The 18824-nt window shown below is 37.9% G+C and overlaps 1 protein-coding gene across 3 annotated transcripts in view; it reads right to left on the minus strand.

The window, feature by feature from the left end:
• The window catches only part of PIBF1 (progesterone immunomodulatory binding factor 1), a 264067-nt gene that overhangs the window by 92073 nt on the left and 153170 nt on the right, over nt 1–18824 (minus strand). The window lies entirely within an intron of this gene.

The following is an 18824-nucleotide window of genomic DNA, read 5'->3' on the forward strand; positions in this document are numbered from 1 at the left end:
GTTAGATGTTACAAAACATAATCTGTTTTAAAAACTAAGTGTATACTACTCATCTGCTCAGGAAACGCTTCAGTGAAACATATTTTATTTGAAACTTAAATAACGACAATGATTAAACAAAAACCTTCGTGTAGTACTGTTGCTAAGCATTGTTCTAAATGCTTTACATACATTAACTCATTTAATCCTCATACCAGTTGTCGCTGAGTTGATTCCAACTCATGGCAACCCCATTTGTTACAGAGTAGAACTGTGCTCCATAGGGTTTTCAAGGCTGTGACCTTTCGGAAGCATATCGCGTTTCTTCTGAGGTGCCTCTGGGTGGGCTAAAACCGCAAACCTTTTGGTTCGTAGTCAAGCATTTTGCTGTTTGCGTCACCTAGAGACTCCTTTAATCCTTATAGTTCACTACTAACATTAACCTCCTTTTTTAGATTAGAAAACTAAGACAAAAACATGTTAAGTAACATATCCAATCCCCAGACCTAGTGAGTGGCCAGGCAGGATCTGAACCCATAAAATTTAGCCCCAAAGTCTATGACCTTTACCATGACTTTCTAGTTCCCAGCAAATGACTAATATATATGCTTACTATGTGCCAAGCACATTCTAAATACTCATATATATTAATTCACTTACGCCTCACAAAATTTTAGGTATTATTGTTTGCCTTATTTTACAAAGGAGGAGACTGAGGCACAGAGAGGTCAAATAACTTACATAAGTTTACACAGTTAGCAGTTACCAGAATTGAGATTTGAACCCAGTTAATCTGGCTCCAGAGTCATGTGCTTATATTACATATGTGCCAATATTTCTTACTGCCTCTCAATAACCGAAAAGAAAGCAATATTATGTAAGGATAGCACAAAATATGCAGAGGTAAGAATCCCTCCCCCCTACCACCCAAAAATAAAGAACTTGGACTAAAGGCACACACGTAAACAAACAGTTAAGAAATATGACCAGCTATCCACAAAGAGGAGCCCTCGTGGTGCAGTGGTTAAGAGCCTGGCTGCTAACCAAAATGCTGGCAGTGCAAATCCTCCAGCCATTCCTTGGAAACCCTTTGGGGCAGTTCTACTCTGTACTATAGGGTCACTATCTGTCAGTTTTTGTTTCCCCCTACTAAAATATAAACTCCAAAGGGCAGCAATTTTTGTCTGTTTTATTCTGTGTTTATTCCCAGAACCTAGGATAACACCTGGAACACAGTAGGTTCTCAATAAATATTTGTGAAAAGATTGAATTTGATATCAGTACTACCTAACACTTAACAGGAGCCCTGGTGGTACAGTGATTAAGATCTCAAGCTGCTAACCAAAAGGTTGGCAGTTTGAATCTGCCAACTGTTTCTTGGAAATCCTATGGGGCAGTTCTACTCTGTTCTATAGCGTCACTATAAGTCGGAATCAACTCGACGGCAACGGGTTTTAACACTTAACAAAAGTGATTTATTTAATATACTGAGTTAAATGGCATGGAATGGACTAAAACATTTTACAAATTGCATTACTATTAGAAATTATTCTAACTTAAGTCTTTTTTTTTGTATAAAGAGTCATAAGAAAATTCATTTATTTATAGGAAAAAAAATCAAGGTTTCTATAATGAGAAAACTCGCTATGTATTGGAGTTGCTTGATAAAGTTCAAAACAAGATTCCTTTAAAAATAATATGGAATTAGAGGCGTACCTTTTTGTGAAGACCAGGCCTAAATACTTCTCTAGATAAAGAACAAAAATAGTGGGGTTCTCTGGGGTCTTAGCCATGCATACACACTATAAATGTTTTGGAGAATCAGAGTGTACACTAAAATTAATCAAATTGTAAATGGTACTAACTCCAGCCAATGGTGAGAAATCATAAAAAATTTGTTCAAGACTGTTCAAGAGGCAGAAAGGGAGCTGGGCAAAAATATGGGAAAATACAACAGTTGCTTCAGTAGTACACTGTATTAATTCCAAAAGATACAGAGATTGCATTAGCATTGCTCTAGTAGCTGGTGAACATATAATACTGGGAAGATTTTCATGCATTACTCACACCAGTGATTCCATATTACTCTAACATGCTTTACTCATTTTTTTTTCCACACTCATTCTTCTCTTGTGTAAGAAGAAAATGTATTACACATAACTGTCAACTGTCCAGGTGTGTTTTCACACTGTGGGTTGCAAGTAGTGTTTAAAAAAAAACAAGAAGAAAAAAAAGAAACAACTTAATAGTACCTGATAGAATGTATCACATGTGTAAGGATGTTCACTATACTGTGAAAATTACTTCATATACATACATACAAGCACACACATGTGTCCTGGCGTGCTATGTAAGATGCACTCTTTACTGTGAATCATGGTCAAAAAGTATGAAAGCGATTTGACTAGGTGGTAGTTACATTTTTAATTATAGAAGACCAAATCTACATTCAAATCAGTCTTAGGTCATTTTTGTGGCCAGTTTTCCGAGGGCTTATTCACTTAGTGAAGATTTTACATTTGAAGAATGGAGATACCATACTCAATATGTTAGCTATAGTCAATAATGTATCTATCAGAAAACCAAAAGTAAATTGAGTAGATTTTGCATTTGAGTCATTTTTCTAATTCTTTACTTCTCAGAAATATTTGCCAACATCATCGAAGCCCACTCAGTCAGATCAGTTCCTTTCAGGCCTAGTAAATCTACCTGGGTAATGGGTAAGCTAGCTAACCCAGAAGGTTCCAGTTAGCCCAAGCGACTCTCCCATGGTTTCATAAAGTGCTATGACTAGCACTGAGTAGGTATTCAAAACTACGACTTAGTATCATTATTCACATGTAAATGTGTTCATATGATAATTCTGATTTCAGTAAAATATTTACTTAAGATTGATAATAAAGACTGTATTTTCATTGCTATTAAATAACATTTTTATCTTCATTTTCTTACTACATATTACAGTTGCTTAAATTTTACTTTTCTATACACTGATTTGGAGTCCTGGTGGTGCAGTGGTTAAGTGACACAACTGTTAACCAAACAGTCAGCAGTTCAAATCCATCAGGCGCTCCTTGGAAACCCTATGGGGCAGTTCTACTCTGTCCCGTGGGGTCGCTATAAGTCGGAATCAACTCAACGGCAACGGGTTTGGTTTCTTTTTTGGTATACACTGATTTAATGAATTTATTTCATCAGTAATTCATGTTCTTCAGTTTGAATTTAACAATTCTGGTTAGTTAATTTGAAGCTTTTACTAGTTTTAAAATACACAGTTTTTTTTACATTTTTTCCTAAGATGCTTAGTTTGTATGCAATTAGATACAGTTTTACATTTGATTAGAATAAACTGATTGCTTTTCAGAATTTCAGTTTTAGTATCATGTACCTTTTCATATAAATTATTTAAATTATCATTTAAAACATGTTAAAAATCCATTCAGAGAGTTAATTCTGAATACCTCTATATAGGCAAAATAAGCATTTATTCTAATTCTAGAACTACTTTTTTCTTAAAAAACTGCCAGGTTTATGAACAAAATACTTATTTTATCAATAGTATGACCAGCAGCAGAAAAAGAAATTAAACATAGGACAAAAATAACCACTGTCAGCATTTATTGATTAATATATATATGCCAGTTACATGCCAAGTGCTTATCTTACATTGAGTTGTCTCTACTTCTTGGGGCAAACGTAATATAGTATTATTAATCCCACTTCACAGGTTGGAAAACTGAGGTTTACAGAGAGGATAAGTAACTTGCCTAAGGTCACATAAGCCAGTCTGCCTAACCTGAAAGCCTACTGCCTTCATATCACAACGGTTAAAGCAAATATAGTGACATAAACTGCTACCTACATGTAAGGTATTCATTCTTGTCTTTATTATCTCTTTTTATCACTCATCTTAGCTCTAGACTTTTCCCCTTTCACCCTAAAAAACAAAAACAAAAACAAAATCAACCCATAGTGTTTTCAGTAAAGATTAATAATTCTGCCAATCTCTTGCAACTTGAATCTTTTTTTCAGTAGTGGTGATGTGTGGAACTGATACACACTTCACTCTGGTTCCCTATGTGAATAAAAGCATGTGCTGATTAAAAGCACACGACTGAGTCTGTGATACTATAAGGCCTTCTCTCCTTCTTTAATTAGGAGCACTGATTCCTTTGTCATCCTTAAGGCCTCTTGGTAGGGACCTCTACTCTGCTTCAGGTTTTTCACATACTTTGCCCTATCAAAACCAGAAATTAATCTTCAGCAAACATCTAGAACACCTACTATCTGTGATGCAGACCAGGGCATACTGGGGGGCATAGGGACAAGAGTGTATAAAAACATGGAAGCATGAAATAGTAAAGAGTGTTTGGAGAACTGCAAGTAGTTATGTATGATAGGAGTATAAGGGAAGTGGGGTGTGAGTGACATAATGTAACATGGAAGTGGACAATGGAAAGTCTTACATACTATTATTCTTAGGAAACACACACACACACAAAACCCAAACCCGTTGTTGTTGAGTTGATTCCAACTCATGGTGACCCTACAGGACAGGGTAGAACCACCCCATAGGGTTTCCACGGAATGCCTGGTGGATTCGAACTGCTGACCTTTCGGTTAGTAGCCATAGCTCTTGACCACTACGCCACCAGGGTTTCAGAAACACAGACAACTCTACATGTGGAACAAACAAGAACAGATCTGCACTTAGAAAGAGCTCTTTGGAAACAAGATGGAGGGGCTTAAAGAACACAGAATGATGCCAATCAGGCAGTATCTAAAACAGTTCAGATAAGAGATGATAAGACATTGTAGAAGTGAGTACCACTAAAGCAGGAGACTGATTAGAGAGATGGTAAAAAGAAGGGAGTAGGAAGGAATTAGTATTTGTTTAACACTAGTCTATACTGAATTATTATTACATATATATTTACCACATACGTATTTGACTTTAAAGACAGGTATATTGTAGGTGGAAGTTGAAGCCATGGAACAAGATGAGAGAATGTGCTGTAAGAAGAGAAAAATGCCAAAGATAGATCCCTGGGGCATGTCAAGACTAATGGAACAATCAGTGAAAAAGAAGTAAACAAAAGACACCCAGAATCAGGAGGCTAACAAAGTAGAGCAGCAGGACCAAAAGACATGGAGGGGCTGCAGATGAGGTCTTGGGGGAAGGGAAGATGGTAAAAGATGAGGATGGAAAGTACGCTGCGGTCAAATTGGCCATCTATGCCATGTTACAGAATCTAGACATTGTCGGAGAGACAAAGGGCATTTTTAAATACAGAAATCATGATTGAACAGCATGGAGGATAGTTCTGGGGTAGGTTTCCAGACAGACTTTTGACGGACACTTTACTTGGTAAATTTAAAACATTTCAGGCAATGTAGTACCTCAACTAAGTGTTAACATTTTAAGTATTTATAATGGTGAGATTAAAGGCACTGTTCTTTATTAAAGAAATTTTAAGTATCAACAAACAGCCAGGAAAACTTTTTTTTTAAAGATTTAATTTTTTTAAAATTGTGCTTTAGGTGAAAGTTTACAGAGCCATTTAGTTTCTCATTAAACAATTAATACACATATTGTTTTGTGACATTGGTTGCCAACCGTACGATGTGTCATCACTCTCCCCTTCTCAACCTTGGGTTTCCCATTTCCATTTGTCCAGCTTTCCTGTCCCCTCCTGCCTTCTAGTCCTTGCCCTGGGCTGGTGTGCCCATTATGTCTTGTATACATGGTTGAACTACCTGTGTTGTTTGTTTTATAGGCCAGTCTAATCTTTGGCTGAAGGGTCAACCTCAGGAGTGACTTCAGTACTGAGTTAAAAGGGTGGGCCACACTCTCAGGGTTTCTCCAGTCTCTGTCAGACCACTAAGTCTGGTCTTTTTTTGTGAGTTTGAATTTTGTTCTACATTTTTCTCCAGCCAGGAAAACACTCTGGAAGGCACATAAATCATATTACTTTTCATCTCTTCTATGAAAAGGAACACATCTTACAATTGCTGTTGGTGAAACCTACTCATGTACAAATTTTGGTCTTAGCTGTTCCTACTGTCATTTCAACTGAGTTATGAGTAAGGCTAGTCCTTCATATGTTGAGTTTAACTGCCATTAAAATGTCTCTGAAAAGATGACAAAGCGATTCAGCACCAAAAAAAGTTTGTTAGAAGAAAAGCACAGCAACAAAGTTGTGTGATATATGATCAAAATCACTGCCTAAAGTCTAAAACAGCTTACATATAAAATTAAAAAAATAAATTAAGTAATAATAAAGCGTTGTATCATAGTTTAAATGGCAGCATCTCCCCACTTCCATCCTTTAGTTGTACATAAAATAGTGGACTGGTTTTCACATCACTGGAATGTTAGAAATATGGTGGGAAGGTTGGCTTTGAAGTTTAATCAGATTTAGTTGTTTATGGGCTATGGCAGACATCTGAGTCTCTCCTTCTAACATACTGTCTGCAGGGCTGTTGAGTTGTAATGTGTCACAGTGACCGCTTCTAAAGGACTGAGTTCACTGAGGATGCTGGCATAATGTTCCCAGAAGTTGTCAGGAGCAGAGGAATGGGTCAGGTAACTTAAAGGACAGAGGCAAATGTTTTGTTCACATATACACTTACTTCCACTGTTTGTGGAAACGCTGTATGCACTGTCAGTGGTACATACTAGAACATACTGGCAAGAATTATAAAGACACTATCAAACAGATACATCTGTCACATCACTTTTTCCCACACCTGAGCATACATTAGGCACCCCTTCCTGTTTTTCCTTCTCTCATTCCTAATGCTTTCAAATGCATATTTTATCTTTTTAGATGCTTTCAAATTTTCTTATAGCGAATCCCTTTCACTGACATTCTGGAACACTTCCATGTTACTCTAATATACTTCCACTTGATAATGAAATGGAAGGCAGGAAGGGAGGAAATTAGGGAAGACCACATGCACACAGAAATACTTCAAATTAGAGAAGAAATGTAAACTGAAAGGATATCTCCCATCTGTCCTAGAACTTCAGTGCCTTCTCCCCAGTGATAACCACTATCAATGATTTTTTTGTGTGTATCATTCCAAAATATCTTCATGCATATATCATGCGTATATATATGTATGTGTGTGTGTGTGTGTGTGTGTGTGTCTCAGTAATGAAATTTTGGAAAACAAAACATATTGCTAGAATGCAATCTTTGTTTACAGATGTATTTTTTAAAAATACATTTTTGCCATTATTTTCATACTTTTTATAAACCTACCTAAGTTTGGTGGATGGGCCACATCAATGATCTACCATATTTTAGTGAAAATAACGCACACCTTCTACATTTGTCAACCGCTCCCTTCTCCTGCAAGGTATTTTCATAAGCACACGACGTTAATTTTTTTTTTTTAACAGTAACATGTAAAAAAAAAAATTGGCATAGCAGCACTTACAAAAATACATCATGGGGGGAGGCAGGGGTTGGCAAACAAACATAGAAGGTGCGCGTTATTTGTGTAAATATATGATACATAATGAATTAACATTTACTTTCTATCTATTCCGAGTTAAATACTGTGTTGGTCACCAAATCTATGTCTTTAAAAAAAATTTATACAGGTTTAAAAAAATCACAAATATATGAAGGTTACAATGAATTCCAGCAATTTAAAAATGTATAAGGTAAAAATTAGTAGTTCCTTGTTACTACACTCCCAACATCAGAGGTAACCACTGTTTGATGTTAAAGAGAGACAAATCTGGATAGCACTGGAGGCTCACTTCCTATTCCAGTTCCTGAGCTAGTAACAGTTACTGAGCTCTAGAGACTCCGTATTCCATTGTTACATAGTCACCTAGATGTTCTCTGTCCTCTTTCCCTTTAAATATGTAGAATGTTATGGGGTGGAGTCCCTCTACCGTAGCTCCTCCAGGCGTGTATCCAGACCATCTACGCCAGGCCTAAGCACACCGTTCTGTGGGAAGAGAACTTGGCAGGTGGTGTATGCCCTGTTAGTTCTCTGGAAGTTTTGTCCCAATAAAGCATAGTTTATATTCACAATGCATGACCTAGTGGTATTTGTGTCCTCTTGGGATGGTAGTTATATATTTTCTAAATGTTTTTCTCTAAGCTTCAACATAATTACCCCCTACACATACATACATATACACAAACATATTAAAACCAAAACAGGGCCATATAATACATATTATTCTGCAAATTTCCTCTTTTTTTGGAAAAATTATCAATATAGCATGAACATCTTTTAAAGTTAGTACATATACATGGTTTTAGGTAGCTAAAGAAAGACCAATTATAGTTGGTAATAATATGGGATGCTTTATGATTCAGACTAGATTCTCTACTGTTTGACAAATCCTAGATGAACATTTCACTCTCAACTAATTTAATTATTCTTAAAAATTAGGTGACTTCCAGGCAACATGGCGCTATCGACAGAAGCACCATGCCGTCCCTCCACAGCAAAGACCCAAAAAACTAAGTCAAACAGACAAACTTTAATCCTGGAACCCTAAGCATCAAATTAAGAGATAAAGAACTCATCCACGCACCAAATGGAATAAGAAATTGACAGAGAACAGACAGCGAGGAGAGATATGCACAGAGATCCCTTATCAGCTAACATAGCACACATTTGCCATCTCCTGTGGGAGATCAGCAAACAGGAAGTACTGGGAAAGCAGCATCATGGAGGTCCCAGTAGGAGATGGAACAACCGGTAACCAACGATATACATTTTCCCACCCTCTACCCTTCTTCACCCCACTCGACCTTCTCTGCTTCCTGTGGTCACAGTCTCTTGGCCGGGAGGCAACGGCTTCAGGCCTGTGCTGCTTGGATTCCATCCGCCCACACTGGCTGGCTCCCTGAGTGCCATTTGTTTGTTACCGGTGTTGCTTTTTTCCGCTTCTTTTGATTTCTTCCATACCTCTCACAACCTCTCCCTCCTTTCTCGCAAATACCTGGCTCTGTGTGCCATCTCTGCTTCTTCCTGAAAGGCTGTGAAACGCCGCTTGATTGTGGAACTGCATCCTGGCCTGCACTGTCACGCTGGCGGGATCCCTGGGGTTTTTTTTTTTTGTTTATTTTGATTTGTTCTGTTTTGTTTTGTTTTCTGTTTCTTTTCTTGGCTTGGAAGCCCTTTTGGGCTGGGCTGTACTGCGTGGCGTGGGAGCTACTTCCTTGTCTGCGCAGTGGTGCAGTGGGATCCCTGGGGACATTTCTTTTTTCTTTTCTTTTTTTGTCTTTCTTCATTTCTCAGTTTCTCGTCTCTCTACACTTACCTTCTCTTCCTATATCCTGAATATCTGGTGCTGTGTGACACCTCTACCCTGTTTAGCTAACCTGTACTTTGCGGCCTGGGAGCCACTTCCTCAGTCTTCGCAGAAGCACCAGTGGGATCCCTGGGGACTTTGCTTTCTTTTCTTTCTTTCCCCCCCAATATTTATATAGTTATTAATTTTACCCTTTTTCTTTTTCTCCATTTCTCAGTTTCTCATCTCTCCACTCTGATGGCAAGCTCCCTTAACACTCTTTCTTATTTTTGGTTAGTCTGTTTGTTTTGGGCTCCTGTTTCTCTCTCCTCTTTCCCATACCCATCTTAGCTCCAAACATCATAATCTCCCCACTCCTTCCAGCCTACCTGCAACACGCGCTGAACATCACACCCCCGAGCAGCAAAGGCATGGCCTACCAGAACTTGCTACGCACTGATTCCCAGCCCACACTGTCGGCCCTAGTACGTGCCACAAACAACCCACCTCAGCAACTCCTCTTCAGGTGGACCTGCCCTGCTACACCACAGCTGAGCGACTGACCCTGCCCATTGGAGGAAGTGAAAACTATTGTGCCCACAGATGAGCAAAAAATAAAGAATGAACAGCCCGCCTGCTCAGATATAACCAAATAAAACAAAAAAGTAGGATGAAACAAACAAATATTACAAACAATAAATGAAGAAAATAACTACTGAATGTCCCGAAGACAGCAGACAATATCAAAAAACATAAAAAAAAAAAAAAAAGACCACAATGGATGTCAGAAGAGACTTTGAAACTTGCTCTTGAAAGCAGAGTAGCTAAAGCAAAAGGGACAGGATGGTACCAGTAGATGTCCAAAATAAAACACCAGATGACTTTCCAGTAGAAGAAAAGGCACTAGAACTACCTGATAGAGAATTCAAAGCTATCCAAGAGTAGAAGCAAAAAGCAGACAAAAATCCGGGAAAAACAGACAAAAGGCAGACAAATTCATGGAAAATACAGACCAAAAAATGGAAGAATTCAGGAAAATAATACAGGAACAAAATGCCAAAATAAATTCACAACTAGAAATCATACAAGAAAACCATCAGAAATCCAAAAGATAAACAACAAGATTTCAGAAACGGACAGTGTCATAGAAGGCCTGAGGAACATGTTTGAAACAATGGAAGACAGGATCAGCGAAATTGAAGACAAACACTTGGATATAACTCTGAGGAAAAATCAGAAAAAAAAAAAGGAAGAAAAATGAAGAAATGCTGAGAGTTATGTGGGATACAATCAAAAGCAAAAATTTGCAAGTGATCGGAGTTCCAGAACAACGGGAGAAAACAGGAAAACACAGAGAGGATCACTGAAGAATTAATGAGAGAAAACTTCTCCAATATCATGAAAGATGAAAAGCTGACCATCCAAGAGGCTCAATGAACCCTATATAGGATAGACTCAAAAAGAAAATCACCAAAGCATATTGTGATCACACGGGGTAAAACCAAAGACAAAGAAAGAATCCTGAGAGCAGCTCAAGAAAAATAAAGTCACATACGGAGGAGAAACAATAAGACTAAGCTCAGATTATTTGGCAGAAACCATGTAGACAAGAAGGCAATGGGATGACATGCATAATACCTTTAAAGAAAAATATTGCCAGCCAAGAATAATACATCATGCAAAACTCTCATTCAAATATGATGGTGAAATTAGGACATTTGCAGATAAACAGAAATTAAGGGACTATGTTAAAACCAAACCAAACTTATAAGAATTGTTAAATGGAGTCCTTTGGTCTGGGAACAAACAACATCAACCACAGGCTGAATCTAGGATGCAACATCATACCAGCCATACACCAACCTAGGAAACAAACTCTCAAGGACTATTCAAAACCAAAAGAACTGCAACAGCGAACCAGAGAGGTTAATCTGTAAATGACAACAACATCAGAACAATAAAAGAGGGAATAAACGGTGTAGGTATAGAACCCTCTAATGAAGAGGAAGGCAAGGCAATACCATGTAATAACAGACTGGTTCAAACCTAGGAAGATAAGAGTAAATTTCAAGGTAACCCCAAAGAAAGTTAAAAAACCTACTCATCAAAATACAGAAGAAAAACATAAAGCCACAGTAAAAACAAAATCTACAAAAGAAATGAAAAAAAAATCCACAAACAAAAGGAATTCAGCATAGGAGACTAAGAGGAACAAAGAAAACGTCAGCACCACAATAAAAAGCACTACAAAAGGACAGCAATAAACTCACACCTATCAATAATTACGCCAAATGTAAATGGCCTAAATGCACCCACAAAGACACAGAGAATGACAGAATGGATAAAAAACAGGATCCATCAATATGCTGTCTACAAGAGACACACTTTAGAAACAAAGATGTAAATTTATTAAAAATCAAAGGATGGAAAAAAGTATATCAAGCAAACAGCTACCAAAAAACAGCAGGAGTGGCAATACTAATTTCAGATAAAATAGACTTTAAAACAAAATCCACCATAAAAGACGAAGAAGTACACCATATCATGATTAAAGGGATGATCCAGCATGAAGACACAACCATAATAAACATCTACGTACCCGATGACAGGCCTCCAAAACACATAAACTCTAAAAGCACTGAAAAAAGAAATTGACAGTTCCACAATAATAGTAGGAGACTTCAACACACCACTATCAGTAAAGGAAAGAACATCTAGAAAGGAACTCAACAAAGATACAGAAGACCTAAAGGGCACAATCAGCCAACGTGACCTCATAGACATATATAGAACACTCCGCCCAACAGCTGAAAAGTACACATTCTTTTCCAAAGCACATGGAATGTTCTCCAAAATAGACCACATCTTACGCCACAGAGCAACCCTCAACAAAATCCAAAACACTGAGATAACACAAAGCATCTTCTCTGATCACAATGACATCAAGGTAGAAATTAACAACAGGAAGAGCAAAAAAAAAAAAAAATTACATGGAAAGTGAATAACACCGTGCTTAAAAACTACTGGGTAATAGGAGAAATCAGAGATGGACTCAAATAATTTGTAGAATTAAATGAGAACGAAAACACATCATACAAAAACATTTGGGATACAGCAAAGGCAGTCCTCAGAGGACAATTTATAGCAATACAAGCACATATCAAAAAAGAAGAAAGTGACAAAATCAAAACTTTTAACTACACAACTCGAACAAACAGAAAGAGAATAGCAAAAAAAGCCCACAGCCACCAGAAGAAAGGAAATAATAAACATCAGAGTAGAAATAAATGAAATAGAGAATACAAAAACAATAGAAAGAAGCCACAAAACCAAAAGTTGTTTCTTTGAAAGGATCAACAAAATCGACAAACCACTGGCCAGACTGACAAAAGAAAAATAGGAGAGGATGCAAATAACCCAAATAAGGAATGAAATGTAGGACAGTACAACAGACCCAACTGAAATAAAAAGGACCATAACAGAGTATTATGAAAAACTATACTCCAACAAATTTGAAAGCCTAGAGGAAATGGATAAATTTCTAGAAACACACTACCTACCCAAACTAACACAAAGTGATGTTGACAATCTGAACAGACCCATAACAAGAGAAGAGATTGAAAAGGTAATAAAAAAAACTTCCAGCAACAACAACAAAAAAGCCTTGGACCAGATGGCTTCACAGGAGAATTATACCAAACATTCAGAGAAGAACTTACACCAGTATTACTCAAACTATTCCAGAACATAGAAAAGAAGTGACACTTCCCAATCCATTCTATGAAGACAGCATAACCCTGATACCAAAACCAGGCAAAGAAACCATAAAAAAAGAAAATTACAGACCAATATCTCTCATGAATATAGATGCAAAAATTCGCAACAAAATTCTAGCCCATAGAATTCAGCATCATATGAAAAAAATAAGACACCATGACCAAGTAGGATTCATACCAGGTATGCAAGGATGGTTCAACATTAGAAAATCAATCAACGTAATTCACCACATAAATAAAAGGAAAGAAAAGAATCACATGATCCTCTCAATTGATGCAGAAAAGGCATTTGACAAAGTCCAACACCCATTCCTGATAAAAACTCAATAAAATAGGTATAGAAGGGAAATTTCTCAACATAGTAAAGGGCATTCACGCAAAACCAATGGCCAACAATATTTTTAATGGAGAAAGGCTGAAAACATTCCCCTTGAGAACAAGAACAGGAACAAGACAAGGATGCTCTTTATCACCATTCCTACCTAACATTGCGCTGGAAGTCCTAGTTAGAGCAATAAGGCAAGAAAAAGAAATAAAGGGAATCCAAATTGGTAATGAAGAAGTTAAACTGTCCCAATTTGCAGATGATATACTATACATAGAAAATTCAAAAGACTCCATGAGAAAACTACTGGAACTAATAGAAAGATTCAGCAGAATAGGAGAATACAAGATAAACATAAAAAAATCTGCTGGATTCCTATACACCAATAAAGAGAATAACAAAAAGGAAATCAGGAAAACAATAACATTTATAATAGCCCCTAAAAAAATAAAATACTTAGGAATAAATATAACGAGGGATGTAAAAGACCTATACAAAAAAAACTACAAAACACTACTGCAAAAAACCAAGAGATCTACATAAATGGAAAAACATACCATGCACAAGGATAGGTAGACTCAACATTGTGAAAATGACAATTCTATGCAAAACAATTTACAAATACAATGCAATCCCGATCCAAATACCAACACCATTATTTAAAGAGATGCGAAAAGTAATCATTAACTTTATATGGAAAGAGGAGAAGCCCTGGATAAGTAAAGCACTACTGAAGAAGAAGAATAAAGTGGGAGGGCTTGCACTACCTGACCTCAGAATCTGCTACACAGCTATGCTAGTAAAAACAACCTGGTACTAGTACAATGACAGATACATTGACCAATAGAACAGAATTGAGAACCCAGATGTAAATCCATCCACCTACAGTCACCTGATCTTCAACAGGGGCCCAAAGTCCATCAAATGGGGAACAGACGGTTTTTTTAACAAATGGTGTTGGCAAAACTGAATGTCCACCTGCAAAAAAATGAAACAGGACCCATACCTCACACCATACACAAAAACTAATTCAAAATTGATCAAAGACCTAAATATAAAGCCAAAAACTATAAAGTTCATACAAGAAAAAATAGGATCAACACTAGAGGCCCTAATACACAGCATTAACAGGATACAAACCATACCCAGAAACACACAAACTCCAGAAGATAAGCTAGATAAGTGGGATTTTCTAAAAATTAAACACTTATGCTCATCAAAAGACTTCACCAAAAGAGTAAAAAGAGAACCTACAGACTGGAAAAAAATTTTTGGCCATTACAAATCAGACAAAGGTCTATTCTCTAAAATCTGCAAGAAAATCCAACACTTCTACAATAAAAAGACAAATAATCCTATTAAAAAATGGGCAAAGGAAATGAACAGACACTTCACCAAAGAAGACACTCAAGCAGCCAAAAGACACGTGAGGAAATGCTCGCAATCACCAGCCATTAGAGGAATGCAAATCAAAACTACAATGAGATACCATCTCACCCCGGCATCACTGGCATGAAAAAAAAACTGGAAATAACAAATGTTGGAGAGGCTGCAGGGAGATTGGAACTCTTATGTGCTGCTGGTGGGAATGCAAAATGATACAATCATTTTGGAAAACGATATGGTGCTTCCTTAGAAAGCTAGAAATAGAAATACCGTATGATCTAGCTATCTCACTCCTAGGAATATATCCCAGAGAAATAAGAGCCGTCACACAAATAGACATATGCACACGCATGTTCACTGCAGCTTGTCCCCAACAGCAAAAGGATGGAAACAACCTAGATACCCATCAACAGATGAATGGAGAAACAAAGTATGGTACATACACACAATGGAGTATTACATAATGATAAAAAACAACGATGAATCCGTGAAGCATCTCATAACATGGATGAATATGGACGGCATTATGCTGACTGAAATTAAGTCAATCATAAAAGGACAAATATTCTATGAGACTACTACTGTAAAAACTCATGAAAAGTTTACACACAAAAAGACACAATCTTTGATGGTTACGAGAAGGGGAGGGCTGGAGGGGGAAATGCTAAACAGATAATAGATAAGTGGTAACTTTGGTGACGGGTAAGACAGTACCTAATACTCGGGAAGCCAGAACAACTTGTACAAAGAAAGGTCATGGAAGCTCCATAGACACATCCAAACTCCCTGAGGGACCGAACTACTAGGCTGAGGGCTGTGGGGACCATGGTCTCAGGGAACATCTAGCTCAATTGGCTTAACACAGTTTATAAAGAAAATGTCCTGTACTCTACCTTGGTGAGTAGTGTCTGGGGTTTTAAAAGCCTGTGAGCAGCCATCAAAGATACTCCACTAGTCTCACCCCTTTGGCAGCAAGGGAGAATGAAGAAAACAAGATACAAGGAAAAGATTAGTCCAAAGGACTAATGGACCACAACTACCACGGCCTCCATCAGACTAAGTCCAGTAGAAGTAGATGGTGCCTGGTTACCACCACTGACCACTGTGACCTGGATCACAACAGAGGGTCCCAGACAGAGCTGGAGAAAAACGTAGAACAAAATTCTAACTCACAAAAAAAGACCAGACTTACTTGCCTGACAGACTGGAGATACCCTAAGGGTATGGCCCCTGGACACCTTTTTAGCTCAGTAATGGAGTCGCTACTGAGGTTCACCCTTCAGCCAAAGATTAGGCAGCCCCATAAAACAAAATAAGACTAATGGGGCACAACAGTCCAGGGTCAAGGACTAGAAGGAACGAGAGGACAGGAAAGCTGGTAATAGGGAACCCAAGGTCAAGAAGAGAATATGTTAACATGTTGTGGGGTTGTTAACCAATGTCATAAAACAATATGTGTACTAACTATTTAATGAGAAACTATTTTTTCTGTAAGCCTTCATCTAAAGTACTAAAAAAAAAAAAAAGAATTAGGTGAGCATACATACACACACAAAGAAGTAAGACAACTAGTTTTTTTTTTTTTTCTCTTTTATACTGAACAAAATGTATGAAATGGTTTTGAAGATGCTGAACATCCAGCAATGAAGGACAGTGATCCCTAGGACACAGGAAACAAACAAGTTGAGCCCTACAATTGCCTCAGTTTACTTCCTGGAGAGAACCTTCAGGAGTGCAACATAGAGGGTGAACAAAGGCAGAGTCTGGCAAACTCCCTGAGCTGAGAAGCTGGAAGTAGAAACCGAGGTGGCTAGAGTTCGTATGCTAGAGTATTAAAGAAGAGGGCTGTATATAGAGAGAACTCTAGAGATCTGCAGATAGTCCCTTCTAGTACTCACCTGGGCACTGAATAGCACATGCGTATAAACTACCAGAGATTAGCGATACAACCACCTGAAAAGATGAGAGGAAATAATCTCTGAAGCTGAAACAGGATGCAGAATAGTGCGTATTCTCACCAGCCAAAGTAGAAAACCTCATAATTCATGAGACATGGGGAAGAGTGCCACGAGTTTTGTTGCAGTAGTGAGGAAAAATCAGCTTTAAGATGAACACTTCTCTGACTATACAGGCTTAAAAAACATACAAAGAAGTAGGAAAATATGAGACTTAACAAGATAAATTAATCAACTGAAACTAACCAAGAAAGAATATTGTTGCTGTCGTTAGGTGTGGTTGAGTCGGTTCTGACTCACAGTGACCCTACGCACAACAGAACAAAACACTGTCTGGTCCTGCGCCATCCTTACAATTGTTGCTATGCTTGAGCCAATCTCTATAGCCACTTTGTCAATCCACAATTGAGGGTCCTCCTCTCTTTCGCTGACCCTCTACTTCACCAAGCATGATGGTCCTTCTCCAGGGACTAGGCCCATCTGATTACATGTCTAAAGTACATAAGACGAAGTCTCGCCATCCTCGCTTCTAAGGGGCATTCTGGCTGTACTTCTTCCAAGACAGATTTGTTCATTCTTCTGGCAGTCCATGGTATATTTAATATTCTTCGCCAACAACATAATTCAAAGGCATCAATTCTTCTTCGGTCGTCCTTATGCACTGTCCAGCATTTGCATTCATATGAAACAACTGAAAATACCATGGTTTGGGTGAGGCCATCCTTAGTCCTCGAAGTGACATCTTTGTTTTTGAACACTTTAAAGAGGTCTTTTGCAACAGATTTGCCCAATGCAATATGTCGTTTGATTTCTTGACTGTTGCTTCCATAGGCATTGATTGTAGATCCAAGTAAAACAAAATTCTGACAACTGCGATATATTCTTTATCATGATGTTGCTTATTGGTCCAGTTGTGAGGACTTTTAAGTTGAGGTGTCATCCATACTGAAGGCTGCAGTCTTTGATCTTCATCAGTAAGTGTTTCAAGTCCTCTTCACTTTCAGAAAGCAAGGCTGCAAATCACAGGTTGTTAATGAGTCTTCCTCCAATCCTGATGTCATGTTCTCCTTCATACAGTCCAGCTTCTTGGATTATTTGCTCAGCATACAGATTGAATAAGTATGGTGAAAGGATACAACTCTGACACACACCTTTCCTGATTTTAAACCACACAGTATCCCCTTGTTCTATTAGAACAAATGTCTCTTGGTCTATATACAAGTTCTTCATGAGCACAATTAAGTGTTCTGGAATTCCCGTTCGTCACAATGTTTTCCATAATTTGTTATGATCCACACAGTCGAATGCCTTTGCATAGTCAATAAAACACAGGTAAACCTCTTTCTGCTATTCTCTGCCTTCAGACATGATCCATCTGACGTTAGCAATGATATTCCTTGTTCTACGTCCTGTTCTGAATCCGGCTTGAATTTCTGGGAGTTCCCTGTTGATGTACTGCTCAACTGTTTTTGAATTATCCCCAGTAAAATTTTACTTGGGTGTGATATTAATGATATTGTTCGATAATTTCTGCGTTCTGTTGGATCACCTTTCTTTAGAATTGGCACAAATATGGATCTCTTTCAGTCGACTGGCTAGGTAGCTGTCTTCCAAATTTCTTGGCATAGATGAGTGAGCACCTACAGCGCCACATCAGTTTGTTGAAATATCTCAATAGGTATTCCGTCAATTCCCGGAGGCTTGTTTTTCATCAATGCCTTCAGTGCAGCATGGCCTTCCTCCTTAACGACCATCAGTTCTTGATCATATGCTTCCTCCTGAAATGGCTGAATGTCGACCAACTCTTTTTTGCACAGTGACTCTGTCTTCCTTCCATTTTCTTTTGATGCTTCCTGCATCGTTCAATGTTTTGCCAATAAAATCCTTCAACGCAGCAACTAGAGACTTTAATTTTTTTCTTCATTTCTTTCAGCTTGAGAAATGTCAAGCATGTTCTTCCTTTCTGGTGTTCTAACTTCAGGTTTGCACATTTCATTATAATACTTTACTTTGTTCTCGAGTCACCCTTTGAAATCTTCTGTTCAGCTCTTTTACATCATTTATTCCTTTTGCTTTAGCTCCTCTATGTTCAAGATCAAGTTTCAGAGTCTCTTCTGACACCCGTTTTGGTCTTT

This window comes from Trichechus manatus, unplaced genomic scaffold (assembly GCF_000243295.1).
Source record: "Trichechus manatus latirostris isolate Lorelei unplaced genomic scaffold, TriManLat1.0 scaffold00013, whole genome shotgun sequence".
Lineage (NCBI taxonomy): Eukaryota > Metazoa > Chordata > Mammalia > Sirenia > Trichechidae > Trichechus > Trichechus manatus.